Raw genomic sequence first — 17,786 nt, 5'->3', positions numbered from 1 at the left:
CTGACTGTGTGGGATTCTTTAATTTTTTTTTAATCTCAGTTTTTGTTTATAAAAATTTGTGCTTATTGGTTCGGTTTCCAATCCGAATATATCAATATATTGGGTGCATAGACTTGAAAGCTGTGGTTTGAATTGTGGAGGAAAGTTTTTTGAAAATTGAAATAATACAGATTTTTCTAAAGCTAAATTTTTTTACTGAATACTTGATCTTTATTCGTGGTATTGAGTAGTCTTATGAAAGCGTTTTTAGATGTTGCTATGGTACTTGCTATATAAATACCATTCTTAATTTCCCGATTTGGAATCGATACACTGTCTTCTTTTGAACTTAGTTGAAGTATTGAGTTGTTGCCAGAACTGTATGTTATTGGAAAATAAAATCGAAATTCTAAGTTATTAGGTCTAATTATAAGCCAATCTTCAGATGGCTTGAAGTCTAATTGACAGTTGTATTTTTTAATAAAATCGATTCCTAATATGCCATCACAAGGAATAGCGAATTGTAAATCCACGATATGAAAACCGTGTTGGATTATGTACTTAGTGGTCTGTATCTCAATAGAAGTTAACCCTTTGGATTTGGTTAACTCTTGACTTATTCCTCTTATGTCTATAATATAATTATCTTGCATGTCATGAAAGACATCACAATTTTCTTTAACTATTGAAATGTCTGCACCTGTGACTACTAAAAAGACAAGTTCTTTTCCTGTAGCCACATGGTTGAATGATAAAAATATGTTCTGACTGAGATTAACGGTATTCTATTTTCTACTGTTAAGTATCTAAAGGGTTTTTTGAGTTTCCCGATGTGTTATTGGTTACTTGAACATTACTTGGGTTATTGTTGTTGTGGCCTCGACTCGAGTTGCCACGGTCTCTATAGTTACCTCTACATTGGCCTCGTCCATTTTTGTATTGGGTATCATTGTTAATGTAATTATTATTACGACTACGAAAGTTACCTCTATAATTTCCACGTCCGCGGTTTCCGCCGCGCTGTGTATAATTTTTGTAATATATGGCAGTGTTTGGCTGTCCGGTTACTTCTGTGCAACTATTTACAAATTTTGATACGACATCATTTATAGTAGTGCATGACAAGTTTTACCTTACCGATTGTGCAATTTTTAGTCATTGCTTTAACTGCATGGAATAACTTATGGCTAACTCTAGGGGTAAGCCGTCTCTTATATATGCACCTTCTAAAGCTTTTGTCATCTGCTCAACCTCTTGCGTGTACCGGTTAGCAGTTTTATTGCGTTGCTGTAGGTTCATCAGTTTTGCTGACAATACTTCTACAGTTTCGCCTTTGACGTTGCTTTTTAATCTGGAAATGACTTCAGTTATTGTTGTTTCATTTCCGATTCGATTTCTGGCGACACCTTTTAGCATTGTTTTTATTATGGAAACTGCTAATTTTTCGTGCTCGCTTTCTTTTGATTCTATTATTTGTAATGCATCAATAAAACTTGTTAAGCTTTCAGCTTTTCTATCCAAAACTGGTATAAGCTTGGATGCTGTGTTAATAAAATATTAGATTGTTCCATTGTGATATTGTTGCTTATTTTATTCTCTATTATGCTTGAACTATCATCAGAATCTGTAGAAGTATACAGATTTGACATTAAAACACCTGGAATAACATGATTGTTTTTATTTTTTATTTTATTATTATTATTATTTTAATCTTGCTCTTCTATTTTAGGGTTTCTCTCTGTAAGCTCATCTGATTCTGTTTGATCAATGCCAGTTTGTTCTGTTGATTCCGATTCATCACCAGATTCAACTGTTAGAGAAGTGTTAAGTATAGTCGCTACTGACACAGCCGAGTCGATCTAGCCATGTCCGTCTGTCCGTCTGTCCGTCTGTCCGGATGAACGCTGAGATCTCGGAAACTATGAGAGCTACGCTATTGAGATTTGGCGTGCAGATTCCTGAGCTTCTTACGCAGCGCAAGTTTGTTTCAGTAGACTGCCACGCCCACTCTAACGCCCACAAACCGCCCAAAACTGTGGCTCCTACAGTTTTGATGCTAGATAGAAAATTTTAACTGAAATGTAATGTTCTCATCAATACCTATCGATTGACCCAAAAAAAGTTTGCCACGCCCACTTTAACGCCCACAAACCGCAAAAACCTGTGACGCCCACAATTTTCATGCTAGATAAAAAATTTTCACTGAAATGTATTGGTCTTGTCAATACCTATCGATTGATCCAAAAAAATTGCCACGCCCACTCTAACGCCCATAACGCTTAAATCTGTATACCGCCGGTAGGTGGCGCATTTTAATCTCGCTTTGCTGCTTGCATATCTCCATTTAGCTGAGTAACGGGTATCTGATAGTCGAGGTACTCGACTATAGCGTTCTCCCTTGTTTTATTTGTATTTATTTATTTTTATTTTATTCCATTTTCTTAAATTTTAAAAGTTGATTACAGATATATTTTTTCTATTATTTACTAGATTCGTCGGAAAGTATGTAACAGGCAGAAGGAAGCGTTTCCGACCCCATAAAGTATATATATTCTTGATCAGGATCACTAGCCGAGTCGATCTAGCCATGTCCGTCTGTCCGTCTGTGTGTCCGGATGAACGCTGAGATCTTGGAAGCTATGGGAGCTAGGCTATTGAGATTTGGTGTGCAGATTCCTGAGCCTCTTACGCAGCGCAAGTTTGATTCAGTAGAGTGCCACGCCCACCCTAACGCCCATAAACCGCCCACAAACTTCAAAAAATCGTAAGTATGACCGTGGATATCTCGGAAACTATCAAAGATACAGAATTTGGAGTTCAGATTTAGATTCCGTAGCCTTATACGCAGCGCAAGTTTGTTACGCGAATATGCCACGCCAACTCTAACGCCCACAAACCGCGAAATTTTTATGCTAGATAAAGAATTTTAACTGAAATGTATTGGTCTCGTCAATACCTATCGATTGGTCGAAAAAAAAATTTGCCACGCCCACTCTAACGCCCATAACGCTTAAATCTGTATACCGCCGGTAGGTGGCGCATTTTAATCTCGCTTTGCTACTTGCATATCTCTATTTAGCTGAGTAACGGGTATCTGATAGTCGAGGTACTCGACTATAGCGTTCTTCCTTGTTTTTTACTAAATTTTGTCCAGACCATTTGCCTGGCTCATAAATTTATTTTTTAACTTGTACAGTTTATAAAAACAATTTGCGCACATTATAACAACAATTATTGTTGACAGTGTTTGTATCAATTCTAAATTATTATTGTTTGATTCTACTTTATTAATAACATTAGCAGTGGAGTCTACTGACTTAACGTCTACTATTGCCATTTTTGGCGTATATATATTTGAATTATAAATATAACTATCTGTTTCTTCAGAAAACTTACTTATTGCATTACTTTGCATCCACTTTTACAGGTTTTCTTTCTGTTGTTTTGTATAGCTTTACGGTCTACACTTTTAATCGGGCAGAAAAGATTCTGCCCAATTTTACAATTCTTATCCAATATATGAATATTGGAATTATTTTAATTGCTGCATCGGATGTCTTCCGCGTCAGCTGGTCGTCGCCGGTTTGGCTACGCTGACGCTCCTTCGAAGGCGAAAGGGAGTCCCTCGCGCTGTTGGCTTCACTGCTACTGATGTCCGTGGCCTATTGGTTCAGGCGGGGCCGATGCCGGTCTTCGCACTGGTCTTTTTCATGCCTGTGTATTTGCATGCTGCAGCTTCTAGTGGTCCAGGGCAGTCGTTTGAGCAGACGTCAGGTTTCTTCGGCAAAGGCTTTGGAGATGGTGGTTTATTAGTTACTGTTTCATTTATAACTTTAATATTAGCTGAGTGAGTTGCGGTACTTGGCTTTCGTAGCTGGAGGCATTCTTTTAGAAAATCAAGTTCAGCAGTTAATTTTTCTGCTGTTGCCCATGTGGGCGGCGTATTTGTATATAATAGCCACTTAATGTGATCTCTTTTAGCGAACTTGTTTTTCTGGCCTCCGCGTTTCCCATTAATCGCACTCTACTCACTTAGACGTTTTATTTTTCCCTCCTATTTGCCAATTTCCCGCGTTGGCGTAAGGGGCGGATTGCCTCTCACACTTTCTGAATATTGGGAGAAAGACGTCCTCTATACTTATTTGAATATTTTCTGCTTTGTTCCAGCGTTGGTACAATTGGCGGACTGCCCCTCGTACATGTAGGCTGCTGGCCGCAAAGACTTATGAAATTTTTCCTCATTTTTGGTAGTTGCAAATGATAATTCTTGAATGGATTTTTGTTGTTATTGTTTTTGGGTTACATGTGAACACTTGTCACGGTCGCCATGTAGAGAAAAACCTCTAAGATTCGTTTTAATAATATTTTATTTACTTATTGCATTATTGCAGTTGTTTCTGACCATACATTTTTCCTTAGGTTATAAGTAAGCCTAAGTCTCGTAGCTGCGCTGCCCACAGTTGGACGGCAGAAATACGGCTGTATATATCTTATATATTATGTGTATTTAATTATGCTCTCTTAGGGTGGAGCGCGAGGGTAAATGCATGTACTTGAGTTCGGTTGAGTGGCCTGCGCGTGTAACAGAATGCTGACACTTGCACTTTCTGTGAGCGCGCCGATCGACTCATATTTCGGCCACTTAGGTTTTGTGACCGGGACTTTGTTTATGTAAACACTGCAACAAAATGTTACAGTGTGTTTATTTCAAGTACTCTTGGTACAGAAGATATTCAATATATATGCATACTACAGTTCTACGAATGAGACATTAAGGATCATTAAAGAGAACTGCACCCCAAGTCTACGGATCTTCCTAAGACCGTACGCCAATTATCCTAGCCGATGAGTACGAAAAACTTGAAATAGAACGAGAAGCTTTTGCACAGGAGAAGAAGTTCTCAAAGACCAAGTCGGCATCACCAGCGCAGGTCACATGCAGAAGATCCGATAAGACAGACAACCAGGAGACACGGGGAAATGTCCAAGCCAGACGGCAGCAGGCAACAGAAAACCACGCGGAGGCCAATGGATACCACCCCCTCAGCAACAGAGACATCCAAACAATACATTGTGGAGGCCGCCAAGCAACTCACAGAGGCCACAAGATGCCACCCATATCACAAGCCCGCAGGAGGCCTATCGGAAATGTGGTGGGAACGGACACTGGGCTAGAGGGTGTCGAAACCAACGGCTGTTATTCTGCTGGATATGCGGCAAGGTGGTTGTCAGGAGCGTTGATTGCTGCCAACCAGAGAGGCGAGCGGGGATCGCACAATGCTACATCTCCAAAGTAACGGGCAAGCTAATCGAGGAGGAGCAGCAGTTGTTTGTGATGATTGGTGGGAGGAGTTACAAAGGCACAACCGACACCGCAGCAACGACAAGCTTCGTTAGCGAAGAAATGGCGGACAATACTGATGATCTAGGAAGGATTACAAGGACGAGACGGCAAGTTAGGTTGGCAGACGGAAGATGCGGCGGAATTAATGCGCAGCTTATTCGGCAACAAACAAGTGACCATGAGCCTGTTGATTTTACCCGGAGTAGTGGATCCGTTGGTGTTGGGATAAAACTTCCTGAAACAAGTCGGACACAATGGATGGCTCGAGGAGAAGCTATCGGTAGCAGTCGTTCAACAAGTAAACGAGTTGGACGATACTACAACGTTCCTGAAAGCAGAGCTGGCAGACTTCAGCACATTGACGGGAACATCGATTATGGCAGAACACCAGATCAAAATGATGGATGGCAAGCCGAGATACTACCAAAAGAACACAAAATGGTGTAGAGCATTCAAAGAGCCCATACAGGTCCCCCATCGTGATGGTGAAAAAGATGACAGGCAAGTGGATAGTGAAGGATGCCTACCCAATGCCCCGCATAAACTACATCCTAGATCAACTAAGGGAAGCGCGGTACATCAGCAGTTTGGACCTGAAGGATGGATACTGGCAGATCCCACTGGAAGAAAATAGCAGACAATACACGGAGTTCACGGGACCAGGCAAAGGTCTATTTAAGTGGAGGGTAATGCCGTTCGGACTTCCCTCGGCATCGGCAAGGTTTCAGCGAGTTTTGGACCAAGTAATTGGCCCCGAGATGTCATCTCACGCATTCGCTTACCAGGATGGCAACAATAGTAATCGGTCGCACGCTGGAAGAACACAAGATAAACCTTAGAGAAGTGTCTAAAGGAAGCAAACCTTAGGCTGAATCGAGAAAAATGCCAATTCTTTAAGAAGGAACTGCTGTATCTGGGACATCGAGTGACTAGCGAGGGAATAGGAACGGATCCAGAAAAGTAGCCGCCATCGCCGAACTGGAACCGCCATCGACCGTCAAAGAGCTCCGGCAATACCTAGGAGTAGCGTCGTGGTACCGCCGGTTTCTACCAGATTTTTCCAGAATCGTGAAACCCCTGAATGAATGGGAGTGGACACCAGAGCACCAGAATGCGTTTGAGGAAGTAAAGGCAAGACTCGTGGCAGACCCGGTGCTAGCATGCCCGGACTTCAGTAGAACTTTCATTCTGCAAACAGACGCCAGCGAATACGGCATCGGAGCAATACTGACCCAGGACACCGAAAAGGGAGAAAGAGTAATCTCTTATTCGAGCCGAACACTGAACGGCGCGAAAGCTCAGACCATATCTGGAAGGGTACCACTTTAAGGTAGTAACAGACCACATGGTCTGAAGTGGCTCAACAGCATCGAAAGCCCTTCAGGAAGGATCGCCAGATGGGCCCTGGAGCTAAAACAGTACTAATTTGAAAAAGCGCACAGAAAGGTTCAGCTAAACGCGGTGGCCGACGCATTATCAAGACAATCACTACCAGAGGCGCTACGAAGATTAAAAGAGAGTAGTATGGAAACATGGAATCTGGGACAATTAGCATATTAATGGCCCCCGCCCCCCTTCCCTCTCATTAACGTATGCGAGTTCTGGGACAATTAGCATAATCCAATAAATTAACTGATTTTAATGGGCTTTGAAGTCATAAAAATGTAACGATCATGTCTATAAAGAGTAAACTTAATTGCCCCCATCGCGACCACATCCCCATGTGACAATATTGATAATGTATCCTTCCCCTCATTATAAGCAAATAATAGTCAGATGAGAAAGGTGCACGTGAGAAAAGTCGCACAACCATAGTATCCAAAGGTTGTTATCTTAGAGGTTTTCTTAGAGGAACATGTCCGATCATGTTGGGGAATAATGTTTCCTATGATTGTAAAACTAATTTAGAAATTAAAAGAACCCCAATAAAGTAAATCTCACAAGTTAATGTTTTTTTTTCGCCCCAGAACGTTTAACTAGTAAATTGTCTAAGATTATGGCCTTTCTACAAACGGGTCATAAACATGTCATAAAGGGATTCAAGCAAGAGCTACCCGAACATGCGCACCTGTCCATTACCTGAACGCAATAAAAGGGGCACATGCACAAGACTTAAAGCGCACGCTCATTGACAAGCGCAATAAAAGGGACACATGCACAAATCTGACGGCCCAAGCTTATTGACAAGATCATGGGCCTCACGCCAACGACCTCACGGCTGACGGCTAGCTCTAATACGTTCCCATAATAGGGGTTGAAATCACGACCGCGCAACAACTCGCAAGTAGCCGACATACCTCAGTCAAGGAAATAAGTTCCATTCTCCGTACCTGCAATTTTAACTCGAAATAAAAAGTCAGGAGTTTATTTTGTAGAATAATAATACATTTATTCATTTATTTTGGTATTGCGAACATTTTTATTATATATTGAAATAAAATTTCTGCTTTGATTCCGACGATTTGCATAGAAGAAGCAGGCGCACGTTTCCGACATCATTTCTAGATTACAAAATGTAAATGTTCACCATAATTCGTAGTTTTGAGATCATGTCCACCTCGATTCATGAACATAGTTTTTATATTTAGAAGGTATTGAAACTGTTGACCACTTGTTCAGTAAATTGGTCAATTTCCTCATGAAATTTCATATTGTTAATTTTATTTTCTTGTAGGTCTTTACAAATCTAGTCTCAACTTTAAAAGAATGTATAAAAATTATTTTATTGGCTTGGAGCTACTTTTACAAAACGTCAAAATAATGTATGCGTTGTTTAGAGCACAAACCCCGCCCCTAAGGTGTGTTTCACAATAGGGTAACCGGTTTCCTTTAAACCTGTTTAATGACGGACAGCCCATTTCCTCGATATTAATGAGCTGACGTCCACCAAAAACCGTCTGTAGAAATCGTTTCTTTTCCACACCTGTACAAATAATTTGTTTTCCGCTTGTAATTGTTTTTTGATACTTTCGAGTTTGTGGAAAACTGTTTTCTCCATCGTTCCAAAAAAGTTTGTTATGTGTATTGGTTAACCAAATTGCAGTCTTTCGAGATTTAGTATTAAGTAAAGTAAAATCATATGGTGGTTCTATTAAAAAACTATTATTCAAATTTGGATCTTTTTCGAATACAATTCCAATTTCCTTTAGAATAAAATTATTATTATTATCAAAGAAACCTTGAACATCAATCGAAACAGTATCTTTCAACATTTTTCTAATGTTAAACAACTCGTTGTACTAGTCCGTTTAGTGGGTTATATTCAACTAAACGGTCTTGTATGAGGAGACAGTAAGCTTGGGTGTTTTCATGACTTGGTGTCTTCAGTTCTATTGAAATTCTCACATCAATAGGACCAGTTTTCACTGATTCGTTTTGATATGAAAGATCAACCACAATAATAGGAGCCTTTAATTTAAATTCATATATATAGTAGTTGTCGTCGCACGCTCTCTTGCGCGCTTCGCCACTACGTGTACTGCCGTCCACAGTGATATAAATCCCGACTTCGGAATGCGATTGGTAGGCTTACACCACTTTTAATAAAATCGTCCATCTTAATTTTTGCAAAATCGGTCGGAGTTGCATGGGGAATTTTCCAGGTTATCTTCGTAATTTTTAGTTTAAAAGTTTTGTTCATTTCTGATTTGTTTAAAAACATCGCCAAGATCCTTAGTAAGCATCAACACTAGTTCGTGTTTACAACTTAACAAAACTCTTTTTATAGTCCTCAGCAAGTCCCAACAAATTTTTTAATGGTACAGAAAAGTTAAAGTGGGGTACCGTAGAAATTTCGTCTCCAGTTCTCCATCCAGAATTTAATAGATATTGACTATGAAGATTATCCAGAGATGTAACATTTTTAAGAGTAGTAGTCAGACCGACATGGACTTGACACGTTGTATTTAGTTGTTATCTAGCAGTATTTTGATGTTTACTTTCTGTTTATTCTTGTTTTTGGATGGTTACTTTTTGTATAGTACCTGTACAGTACTTGGTTTTGGATGGTTACTATCTGAATATTATCTGTAAAGTACTTGGTTTTAGATGGTAACTAACTGTTAACAAGTATTATGAGTTATTATAGTCTCTTATTAAGAATTATAAAAGCACACAAGTTAATGTTTCTCAGATGTTTTAGCCAAACAAACTTGCAGTGAACTATCATTACCTGACCGTCATCAAAGTCACTTGCCCAAGACCCAAGGCGCAGGACGACTGATAAGATCATACATCTCAAGACCATTGACCTCATTGAATAAAATGCTTTTCCTTCATTTGTACCTGTAGTTTTAATTACAGTCAGAAACAAATTTTGTTGGATCATTTAATATATTTTTATATATTCTATTATTGTAAACATATTTTATTAAATTCTTTTTATATATATTTGTATATAAATAATTTTCTGACTCCATCCCTCTGTAAGAAATATATCGGTTATTAATCTTCGTTCCAAACGCAGATTTTCGCTTGGTTCTTATAGATAGATGTAAAATAATTCTCACAATTTAATGTTTCTCAGATGTTGGATTATTTTTAAAGCATTCATTTGTTCTATTCCATATTAACATTATAACACATTTTGAAGACATCCTTACCTAACATAGGAGCGTCTTTTAATTTAATTTCTGATTCAAGTTTATGATAGAGGTGTTGGGACCTGGTAATATCTGGTTTTGCTTCCATCTATTTTTCTAGCTCTAGTTTTCTATTTCTTTTCTATTTGTATACTAATTGTATGAGTTAAGCATCATTGTCTAAGATTTTGAATAAGTTTAATAAACTCTTTAATTACAATAGTCATCTGATTTTCGTGATTCATGATTGCGGTTGAGCTGCTTGGACTTTGATTACTAGCTGTTGTTAACTGTTATGAGCTATTATTAGTTATAAGCTGGTTACTATCTGTTTAGTAAATATATACAAGTTGTTTACTAGATGTTATTAGCTGGTTACTAGCTGTTTAGTATCTGGTTCCTATATGTTTATTAGATGTATACAAGTTGTTTACTAGATGTTATTAGCTGGTTATTAGCTCTTTAGTATCTGTTTATTTAATGTTTACTAATTGTTATTAGCTGGTTACTGGTTGTTATTAACTTTTACGAGCTGTTATAGTCTTTTGTTAAGAATGATAAAAAATTCTTGATCACTAGACCACTTTCAATGTGAAGTAAATACTTTCACTCTAATTTTCAATGTGTTTGCTGTGTACGTGATAAAAAACGCACAACCAAAATATCTTAAGATTGATAAATGAATCTTAAAGGAAAGTATCCGATTATGATGGGGAAAGATGTATCCTTTGCTTGTAAATTAGTTGTTCAGAAGTTGTCTAAAAGCTGTTTAGAAGCTGTTTTGATAAACAATTTTGATTCATAATGACAGATATTAAGAATATATAACTACTAGTATATACTAAACTTTAACTAGTATATTGTAAAAATAAAACATTTCCTTTTTCCATATACTTTCGTCTTATGTAGGTGTAATAAATGTATCCTTAACTACGATAGCTAGCCTTACATCCCATAACTATAGTTATTAGCTACAATAAAATGTCTAAAAAGAACAAAATATATGAATGTAAAAAAACGATTTGAAACTAACTATAATTGGGAAAGTTATTGAAATCGCTAAAAAATGCATGAAATATTATCCCTCCATAAAAAAGTCATAAAATATGAAATTAGGAAAGTATTTTTTATATGCGAACCATTTATAACTGTTACCAACAACACAAATAGTTATGTTACAAAGGATTGCTGAAATGACTCGACGCAGGCGCAAAGGTCAAGGTATTGGAAAAAAGTTCATGGAATATTTTTTTATTTGCGAACCATTTATAACTGTTACCAACAACACAAATAGTTTTATTACAAGGATTGCTAAAATCCCTCGACGAAGGCGCAAATGTCAAGGTCATGGAAAAATTCATAAAATATTATTCCTTGACCAAAAAAAACAACAAAAATATTAAACGAAAATTTCTTCTACTTGGATAATAAAAAAATATATATTAATTCAATACTTTGATTTTTCCATCAAAATGCTTGATAAAACTAGTTTTTTGATATTCTGTAACTAATTGAGTAATTTGTTTTCATGTGCCTATTTAATTTACCAAAAACAGTATTAGTCTTCTCTCATAAAATTGATTTTGTGGATCCCTCTTATTCCCCGCCGGTGAAATATATGTTGCTCATATTTAATAATGATGGTTTGCAGACCACGACCAACCTCCGCAAACATAGATGGGTACTTTTATTTCATATTTAAGATATTTCCATATTTGCTCCTTGGAGATAAAGTACCTGCTCGATTCTACGTTCTGTCTTTCTCTGGTTGATGAGATTACAAGACCTTAAATCAGTACAAAATTTGACCAGAAAGTCTAAAGATGGCTGAAATCAGCAGACAAATCAACCACTGTGACGTTCAAATAAATGAGGATTTGTTGGCTGAGATACGATTCTTTAAGGAAATTTTAAAAGTTTCCAAGGAGTCGCGACGAGAACTCGGTAGTATCTATTACGATACTACAGAAGAGTTGGACATCCTGAAATGGCGCTTGGTGGATTTGCAGAGCGATTACAACTTCGGGTCCCATCGCTTTGATATTGAAAACGTGAAAAATCGAATCACCGAGCTGATGATGGAGACAACCAAGTTTCAACAAAAAATCTTCTCGATGCGGAAATCGAAAACAATCCGCTACTACTGGAAGTTAAGGAGATAATTTTTCAAGTAATGGACTCAATTTCTGACTTAGAATGTCTTAAATTTAGTTGGTCAGCGGTATGTCTCGCGAGGCAGATCCTAGCTTAATATTTAATCATAAAAATAGATATGATGCAATATCATATATTATTAATAATTGGGAAACTCTATTGATAAATCTAAAAAATTTTAAGATATATTATGAAAATTATTTAAATGAATAATTATTTTAATGAATAATTTTCTGAAATAAATATTTTTGCAAATATGCAAATAAGAATTATGTATTATTCATGGGATATTGTCACAAAAACATAATTATCTCTGTTGGCTTAATAATTTTTATTAATTTAATTGTAAGAATAAAACAAGAATGGCAGTTAGCTTCGGCAAGGCGAAGTTTGAATACTCATGCAGTTATAAGAAATAATCATTGTTAGAAATTCCATCTTACATCTTAAGGATGGTTGCTAGCTTCAGTGATATTAAAAAAATTTCACGTACTCAGCCCCCATACCACGTCAAGGTCACAATCCACGAGGGGGAAAATATTATCATTTATATATATATATATATACAATTTTGAAAACTAGATAGATAGAAATAAATAAATACATTTTACAATTTATATATTTTATTATGATACCTTCTACAAGCTATACTTAAAAAAATTCCATCGTGGTGGCTATATGGTGTCTCATAAGTAATGGCAAGAGCTTGTGGAATTCGAGAACCTGAAAATATCCAATCAATTTGAGTTATTTTTTTTGTTGTGGGAGATTGAAAAGAGGTTATAGATTCAAATGTTCCTCCAGAATATCAGGCCCTGTGGATCTGCAAATATTAAAATCTCCTAATATTACTACTTTAGTATTATCCATTCTACGCACTTTTTCCACGTCAGATATAATTTCATTTCGAAATCTTGCAATAGGAAATCCGGGACTCCTATAAACAACTATAAATGATAATTACAATAGATTGATACGTTGCCCTTGTGTTTGTGGGCTTCTTTGTCTCAAACAGAAATAATACATTTTGCGAAATGTTTTGTTTAGCATAAATGTGGGAAAGGAAAAGAAGACAAGGAGTGGTCATGTCTACAACAGCTCTGCCTAAACTTATTTTACTTTATTTACATTAAGGTATATTCAAATCTGTTAACGTAAAATTATCGCTTGCAACTCTGTTAAAATATTATATTCGATACCGCACGAAGAGAATCGTCGTACTCGCTTTTGCTTTCTGTTTTTCCGAGGAAGAAGATGTAAAACGGAATATCTTATTGTCTATCAATTAAATAAAGTCATTAAACTTAATTGTTGAGATTATCTTTGAACCATCACCGGCGATCCTACAAATTTGGTGTCAGAAGTGGGATTTACTTGGAAAAACGGCAGAAAAGCGGACGTGCCACACAGATTCATTAAAATCAGAGTGCGGACAACATTGTTCTAGAAGGAGGGAAAGCAGTTCACTGGCAGATCGTATACACCTGAGAGGTAAAGTAAGGTGCGCAACCTGCGCAAAGGTTCTGCAAGTGAGCGAGGAGGCGTCAAAATCTTGCTTTGGGAAAGCGCAAATTGGGTGAAAAAGCCTGAAAAGCAGCGTCACCTTGGCAACAGGGTGTGTCGTGCCAAAGAAGGAAGACTTGAGACTACCAGCAAGTACCAGAACTGCGCTGTTCGCAGAAGAGGACAGTGAGCGATCTGGATCATTTTTTTTTTGTATTTTTATACCTATAACCTATAATATTTCACAAAATTTAACCATTAAGTTAAGTACAATAATTTGTTATAATTGAAAAATTTCTACTATATGTAAGCAGAGAGTAACAACGAGTACAGAATGCAGAAGGAAGAAATTTTGTCGCTTAACGTAAACGAGCTAAAAGAGCAATTATCACAGCTTAATTTAGCTACAAGAGGTAGAAAGCAAACATTGCAGGACAGACTTCTCGACCACTACAACTTACCGGCTGACGACATCGAAGATGAGGAATCTGACTACGGGGATGCAAGTTCAATGCACAACCCAAGACCCAAATCAGACGAAGGCCGTAGTTCATTTACACTGCGTGACATTGAGGACTCACTTTCTCAGTTTAATGGTTCGAGCCAGCCGTCTGTTCACAGCTGGATCCAAGAGTTTGAAGATAATGCCGCAGCAGTCTAATGGAATAGTCTTCAAATGTTTATCTATTCGAAGCAATTGTTAAAGGGAGCAGCTAAAATATTTGTTCGAAGTCAGCCAGGTATTTCCAACTGGTCAACTCTCAAGCGAGCTTTAGAAGCTGAGTTCGGCTCAGAGGTATCGGCAATTGAAGTCCACCGAACATTAAAAAACCGGCGAAAAGGCCCAAATGAGGATTAAAAGGAGTATCTCTTTTCAATCATGGAAATAGGAAAGCCTGTCAATCTGGACGACCCCAGCCTTATAGAGTACTTCATCGAAGGGATACCCGACTCGAGAGCCAACAAAAGCAACTTATACCAGGCCAGGACTCTGCAGGAACTGAAGGAGCAAATAAAGGTATATGAGAAAATTCGCTGCAGTCGCCCTCAATTGCTTAATACGGTTAAATCTCATTATACCAACGAAGACAAGAAACCTAATGTGATCAAACAGCATTCCAAAAAATGTTTTAAGTGTGGTGAATGGTGGCATTTTGCCAGGGAGTGTAAACAGCCCATTAAATGCTACAGATGCGAACAGCTTGGCCACAAGGCATCGAATTGTCCAGGCAATAGGATCGCTGAAAAGAAGGAGGGAAAAAGTGCCAACTCCATGACGAACCATATCAGTAGCAGTGGCAAATGTATATTTAAGGAAATTTCCTGTAATGGCGTTCGATTTTCCGCTTTGATCGATACAGGCTGTGATCTTTGCCTTATCCGTGATGACGTAGTTGAGAAGCTAGGAAATATCGAGCTTACAAACGAAAAACACTGTTTATTGGGTATTTGTAACAGCGAGCTAAATACGCTTGGCAGTTTCGCAACCACAGTTGTGGTAGATAACGCTTGTTTGGACTTAAACTTTCACGTTACCAGCAGAAATGATATTAAGTACTCAGCAGTCATCGGGAATAGCGTCCTGAAGCTGGTGGACTTGATATTCTCAGAGAATTCGGTAACATTTCAACAAAAAGGGAACCACAACATCCTGGAATCTTTTGCCGGAGAGAAAGCAGTCCAGTCTGAATTACACATATTCCAGGAATACCCCCAGATGTGTCTTTTTGCTGAAGCTCACCTTCCCGAGATCGACGTCGCTCACCTGGAGAGACCAATTGCTAAAACTGTAAGAGATTTGATCAACAACTACAAGCCAGAGAAGAAAAAGGACAGTCCCATTCAGATGAAGATATTGCTAAATGACGAATACCCAGTCTATGAACGCCCTCGGCGCATTTCACCTGCAGACAAGACAATTATCGACAACCAGGTAGAGAAATGGTTAGAAGAGAAGATTGTCCAACCAAGTTCGTCTGAGTATGCCTCGCCGGTTGTCTTGGTACCGAAAAAGGATGGCAGCAAGCGCCTTTGCTGCGATTATAGACGACTAAACGCTAAGATTGCCAAGGATCACTTTCCGATGCCACTTATAGACGATGTCATTGAAAAACTGCAAGGAAACAGCCTCTTCACAACACTTGACTTAGCGAATGGATTTTTCCATGTACCAGTTGAGCAAAATTCGAGAAAATATACATCTTTCGTGACACATGCAGGGCAATTCGAGTTTTTATATGTCCCTTTTGGAATTTCGAACTCACCAGCCGTATTTTCAAGATACATTTATGCGATTCTACTAGATATGGTGCAAGATGGTACAGTCGTAACATACATGGATGATCTCATTATTCCCTCTAAATGAAGGAATACAAAAGTTAGAGCGTGTCCTAAATCGAGCTTCGGAGTTTAACTTGAAAATTAAGTGGAGCAAATGCCAGTTTCTCAAGGGAAAGGTAGACTTTTTGGGGTACATTGTCGAAGGAGAGACCATAAGACCGTCAGAGGCCAAAACTCAAGCAGTCAAGAACTTTTCAATTCCACATGACCGAAAGAGTCTTCAGCGTTTCCTTGGACTAACATCCTATTTTAGGCGATTCATTGCAGATTACGCGTTGAAAGCCAAACCACTTTCCGACTTGCTTCGTAAGGAAATTCCTTTCCGATTCGCCGAAGAACAGCTTGTAGCATTTGAGCAACTAAAAGTAGCATTGATATCTGCACCGGTGTTACGTTTATATAATCCTAAAGCTCAAACGGAGATACACACTGACGCTTCTATGCACGGTTACGGGGGTGTTCTTCTGCAAAAAGATCCGGACGATCAACAGTTGCACCCTATCCAATACCTAAGTCGAAAGACGAAGCCAGCTGAAGAGAAATACCACTCTTACGAGCTCGAAGTGTTGGCTATAGTTGAAGCTTTAAAAAAATGGCGTGTCTATTTACTTGGGATAAAGTTCAAAATTATAACCGACTGCAACGCATTTGCTTTAACGATGAAAAAGCGTGGAGAAGTTCCTCTAAGAGTGGCACGGTGGGCATTGTTTCTCCAGGATTATGACTATGTCATCGAACATCGAAGCGGCAGCAAAATGCGTCACGTAGACGCCTTAAGTCGTGTTTCATGTCTAATGTTGGAAGACACTTTGCATCACAAGTTGCAGGAAGCACAGTCGCAGGATGAATGGGTTCGGGCAGTAATGGCCGCCCTCGAAAACAGCACATATGGTGACTTCTTTATTAAGCATGGCATATTGTACAAGGATCCTGTCAAAGAACTGATTGTGGTGCCGACATTAATGGAGGAAGAAATCATTCGTATGGCCCATAAGCAAGGACATTTCTCAGTAAAAAGAACTCAAGAGGCTGTCGAGAAGACATTTTACATACCGAACTTATCGAAAAAAGTAATAAGAGTGGTCAAGAGTTGCGTCGAATGTATTATTTCTGAAGGCAAGGCAGGCAAAACGGAAGGTTTCTTAACACCCATTAACAAAGATGACAAGCCGTTGGAAACATATCATGTTGATCATGTAGGACCAATAGAGCAGACCAGCAAGAACTACAACTACATTCTCGTCGTGATCGATGCGTTCTCTAAGTTTGTCTGGCTCCACCCGACAAAAAACACAACCGCTGAAGGAGTTATCGATCGACTTACCCGTCAAGCGGCAGTGTTTGGAAACCCTAAGCGCATAATATCAGATAGAGGGGCAGCGTTTGTTGCAAACACATTTAGGCATTACTGCCACGAGAACGGGATACAGCATCTAATGATAGCCACTGGAGTTCCCCGAGGGAATGGTCAGGTGGAGCGAATCCATAAAATCGTAATCCCAATGTTGGCCAAGCTTTGTCAAGAGAAATCGTCCAGCTGGTATAAACATCTAGAGGTTGTGCAGCAAGTAATGAACGGCACACCCCCAAGAAGCACGAAACTATCACCCTTCAGGATATTAACAGGGGTTGAAATGAGGACCAACAAACTATCCGAGCTCAACACGTTCCTTGAAGACGCCGCTATCGAAGAATTGGACCAAGAGAGAAAGAGCGTTCGTATGGAAGCGAAGAGTAACATCTCCAAAATTCAGCAAGAGAATCGTAGGTCCTTTAACAAGGGTCGTAAGAAGGAGCTGAATTACAAAATCAACGAACTCGTCGCCATAAAGCGCACACAGTACGGGACCGGCTTAAAGTTAAAACCAAAATTCTTTGGACCTTAC

The sequence above is a fragment of the Drosophila suzukii genome (assembly GCF_043229965.1).
Source record: "Drosophila suzukii chromosome 2 unlocalized genomic scaffold, CBGP_Dsuzu_IsoJpt1.0 scf_2c, whole genome shotgun sequence".
NCBI lineage: Eukaryota > Metazoa > Arthropoda > Insecta > Diptera > Drosophilidae > Drosophila > Drosophila suzukii.
This window is presented reverse-complemented; position numbering follows the sequence as displayed.